Genomic DNA, 5,124 nt, shown 5'->3' on the forward strand with positions numbered 1-5,124 from the left:
TCATCTAGCGGATTCTATGCTCAATGCAGCTTTCTTCTCAAGGCTAAAAACCCCGGTGGTGTCATTCTCAGATGACATGGAGCTCCCCATATCTGTGACAGTGAGGCTGTGACACTCCAAAACCAACGGCTGCTGCACTTGGTCAGCAAGCTGCTTGAGCTCCTCTGCAACGCGCCTCATCGCAGGCCTCCTGTTCCCCGGCATACCTAAGCATCGATTCGCCAGCTCCACAGCCTGAAGGGCCACTCCCATGCTAGCATCACCGACTATTTCACTTTCAAGGAGTTCATGGAGCGTGCCATCCTCCATAGACTCCTGAACCATCACCATGAGGCTCTTCCGTTGCTTTGACATCGGCTTCTTCCCGGTTAGGAGCTCCAGAAGGAGGACCCCAAAGCTGCAGACGTCGTTCTTGTGGGTGACCTGGTACTTAAGCAGGTACTCTGGGTCAACGTAGCCCGCTGTGCCTCTGGCCACCACCTGGGTCTTCTCATCGATGGTGGAGCATCCGAAGTCAGACACCTTGGCGCCCCATCCGTCGCTGAGAAGGATGTTGGCGGGCTTCACGTCGCCGTGGAGTATCGGGTGCGCCAGCGAGTGCAGGTACGCCAGTGCTCCGGCGGCCTGCACGGCGATCCTCAGACGGGCCCCCAGGGTGGCGCGACACGAGGTCGGCTGGCTATACAATAGCTCCTGCAGGGTTTTGTTCTTCACGTACTCGTACACCAGGATGGGCACCTCGAACTGCAGGCAGCAACCGAGGAGCTTGACGATGTTGGGATGGTCGACGCGGCCGAGTATCACCAACTCCTGCACGAAGTCCTTCCTCTTGCTCTCGTCCACCTCCTTGCATCTTTTTACTGCCACAAGTGTGGCCTTGCCTTCGACGTCGAGGACCGCCTTGTACACGGTCCCCTGCCCTCCTTCCCCGATGATGCTCTCCTTGTCGAACACGTTTGTTGCTACCTCGATCGCTCCTCGGGCATAGACGGTGAACCCGATGTTACGCTCTACCCCCATCATTTCTGACAGTATCTGGCCTCTGTGCTGTTGAAAGTATTCGTCACTCTGTCTAATCAGATCTTGTCTTTTGATACTCCTTTTGTGACGGATGATTTCTACTGCGAGGATACAAACCAGGCCAACCAAAACAACGCCAAAGGCTCCTGAAGAGTAGATGCCACGGTTAGTCGTCATTTCTTATTTGGGGTGAAAGATAACATGCTTTTTTTATTTGACTAAAAGATTGAATTAATTTGCACTAAGATGAAATTAAAGACACTGCTTTGGTATGATGTTGATATATTGTGTACATAGATTGTAGTAGACATATATCAGAGATGTGGACGTACCAATGCCGAGATTTTCTCCAATACCAAATGTGTGGTTTCCGTCGCACGTCCCATTTTGGGCGTCGCCTTTGGTATGCTTGGGGCAACGACACTCGAATCCGCCAAGAAAATTTTGGCAAGTTCCAGGCACATTGCAAGGGTATTTCACCAGGTCCATGCACTCGTTAATATCTGCCACCAAAGATCAAATTAATTAATTTTATTGACTATCATCAGTTAGTATAGGTAAAAAAAAGTGATAGGAAACAACGCAAAGCTCTGTTATTTTCTGTAAAGAAATATTTTTAATTTCCCTATCAACGGTATACTCCTACAAGATTGACTAAGGATCTTTCACTTACATGTGTAATTAATATTAGATTGCTAGATCTGATTGATAAGATAAGACTGTTAATTTTTATCTAGATGAGAATTTGCAAGGTGTGTGGCTAACTCTCATTTAGACGAGAATTAACTAAATCTCATCTAGGTGACATCAACACGGGATTTTGTTGTTGTTCCCTTTTCTCTTCTTTTTTCACTTATTCTTTATGTCTTGATATTATTACTGTATTTCTTAAAAAAAGGTAAATATAGTTGCACACATTCGGTGAACGCCCACCGCGATTGCACGCGGCCAATGGACATGCAGTTGCACACATCAGATGAGCAGTTGCACACCGTTGCACACAGTTGTGCAGCTATAGTTGCACGCAGATGCATCGGGTGCAACTGAAGTTGCACGTGGTCTGACGGACGTGCAAGTGTGGTTGCGTGCGCCAATAGAAAAAGGCAAAAAAATATCAAATAAATAAATAAATTGGTGGATGTTTAATGGCAATTAGGCATGGCCGATGGGCAAGCAGTTGTGCGCTCTAGACGGACGTGTAAATATAGCCGTGTGGTGTGTGAAAAGAATGAAACCGGAAACCGAAAATAAAAAACAGAATCAATCAAATGGAAAAATAAATCCACTGAAATCTACGCCGTAAATTCAAATGACAGAGAAGTAGATGATACTCTATTAACTCTCATATGAATATATAGATGAGTATTAGCCATATGTATTGTTTTTGAGTTTCTACGTACCTTTGCATCCTAGCTCCGGATCTTGCAGGTAAGGATTGCCGTGGAAGCCTTTGAAGCAGTTGCAGAAGTAGCCGGGTCCATTGAGCGAGTCGAAGCACTCGCTGTGGTCGCCGAGGCAAGCGTAGGGGAGGGATCCTTGCGCGCCGCGTCGCACGACTCCTCTCCGACAACCCAGTCCACCGCGAGCGGCGCCTCTCCGGTGAAGGTGTTGTTGAACCCCGGCAAGGTCGCGTAGCTCGCTTGGAAGGTGAAGTCGGAGTCGTCCATGAGCACGGCGTAGCTGCAGGGGCTGACGTCGTGGATCTCCGTGGTGTTGAAGGTGGAGGGGAACCTCACGTCGTAGTACTGCAGCCCCCTGGGGATGGCAGTCTGGCAGCACCCTATCCCGGAGCAGGAGCCGTTGGTGAGGCCGACCTGACGTCGCCGTCGCCTCCCCTCCGGCACATGGCCACGCAGCCGCTGGTGTACTCGTCGGCGCGCTCGCCCACGATGTACGCCAGCGTCTGGCAGCCGATGACGGTGAACTTGTTGGTGTGGGCGAACCTGTAGGGCGTGCCCGTGAGGTCGAGCCCCCACGGGACGGGGTCCATGCCCTGGGTGGCGTTGTTGTAGCAGTAGGTTGAGATGCTCATCTTCATCCGGGCCTGACCCTGCTGCAGCGAGACGCCGACGACCTCCAGGTCGTAATAAAATGGCGTGCGGCCACCATTAACCCCGGTCTCGTTGCAGGTCAGGCCGAAGCCAGGCATGGCGCAGTTGTCGGGATCGGGCGATTCGGGCCCGGGCCCGACGATGCCGAACGGGTAAGGGATGTGTACGCCGCCGCATTCTCTCTGGCACCTGCTGCTAGGCTGTGTGGGCAGTGCTGCTCCAACTCCAAGCAGCACCCCGCCGAGCCATACTACTAGCACTGCTAGTACAGGTGCAGCTGCAGCTGCTGATCTGTGGGACGGCATGGACGGGTTGAGGGGCTTTTGCTTGCCTTGCTGCGTCGCTGGGACCTGCATGCTCTGGGTACTGAGTTGTTTAAGTACTAGTAGTATTATGCAATGACCCATTCCAGCCGACGACCGACGACGACTTGGATGCGAGAAAAACGTAACGTAAGGTGTGAATGCATGCATGCATGAACGAATATTCCAATTACACTGGAGTAGCCAACAAAAGTTGTTCAAACTGTTGTAGTATCAAAGTAAAAGAGACAAAGAAGAGACACAAATGATCCACCAGTTCCATTGCAATGTGGAGACCCACTTATATACAGGCTGAAGGGGTGTGTTGGGAAGACACCTCTTCCCCAACAGACACCTCCTGGGAGGCATCCCTCCCATACAAATGATCATATATTTTATTTCTTAACACTGCTCCTTGATAATTCATCATCTGTATATTTCAATCCAAAAACTCCTCCTAAAAACCCTGCGAGAAAAATTTGAGGAGAAACATTATAACGATATGCCACCGAAAACTCCTTTAAAAACCCAGTGGGAAAAATATAAGGAGAAACCATATGACATACGTCCGCACTTGTATTTATATTGTCTCGTTAAAAACCTTATATGAGAAACCATCACGGAAAACTCATAAAGGGAAAAAGAGTACAATATGAGTGATCACAAGATTACCAACAGGTTATTATTTGGGATTTTACTCCCCTTGAACTTTGCAAACCTCAAGAATATCTCATACCAATTTCATGAACCTAGTTCTGGAACATAAACATTGATAGAGACATTGTGAATATCACAATAATCTGTTTGCGTATTATCCTCTTACATTTCTGTAATTCACAAGGATAAATATAACCCATAAGCAATACAAGTGACATTATCTTGGTAGATAATGATAATCACCACATGTTCACATGTGGCCAATCATTCTATGAAGTCATCAACATTTTGTGATGCTTCAAATAAAATAGAATGATTACTGGAAGGACTCGTTTAGAGTCTATTCTGAAGACTTCCCTCAAAATATTCTTCCAGCAAACCTAGTCTTTGATATGGCATTGTGGGATCAGATAATTTGCCACTATCAATATATCAAACCATGGTCCCATCTTGATTTTCCGGATGAAATTGATCAAGACCCTTTGTGCCCTGAATATATCTGAGGATATTCCTTACACAAACCTTATACTTTTTGAGGAATTGCACTCTCAATAAATTGCCAAAAACTATAGTATCAGGCCTGACATATTTTGCAAAATATATGAGTGCTTTGATGGTATTTAGATATGGCACTTTGTGTCCAACTATCACTTCACCATCTCCCCTATGTCTCAAGGATTTGTATACCATATTAGGTATAATATGACCAAATGTGTCTTTGATATAATATATCCATATTGAACTTCTCCAATACTTCTGGATATATGAAGACTGATATCTTAGGGGGGTATGCTCAAGTCATAAACTTAGCATAATTTGGTTTAACCCAAATATCCGTCTTAACATGATTGTGTGTATTTCATGTCTTATATAGACTTTGATTATAAGATCATCAACACCATAAATTAAGGTGATGTAAAATCCGATTAAGGATTACTTCATGAATACACGTCAACAATCATTAGTATGAGAGAGTAATCCTTGTCAAGGAATAACTCACTTAGTCGGTTGCACCACACAATTCTCCGACTACTTCAAGTGATAGAATGACTTAAGAAGTTCCACACATGCATGTTGCGATTTACCTTTGGATT

The 5,124-nt window shown here is 46.4% G+C and overlaps 1 pseudogene; it reads right to left on the reverse strand.

The window, feature by feature from the left end:
- Positions 1-3,376, reverse strand: LOC119280415 (annotated as a pseudogene).
- Positions 3,377-5,124: the final 1,748 nt, after the last annotated feature.

Source organism: Triticum dicoccoides, chromosome 3B, assembly GCF_002162155.2.
Source record: "Triticum dicoccoides isolate Atlit2015 ecotype Zavitan chromosome 3B, WEW_v2.0, whole genome shotgun sequence".
Classification (NCBI taxonomy): Eukaryota; Viridiplantae; Streptophyta; class Magnoliopsida; order Poales; family Poaceae; genus Triticum; species Triticum dicoccoides.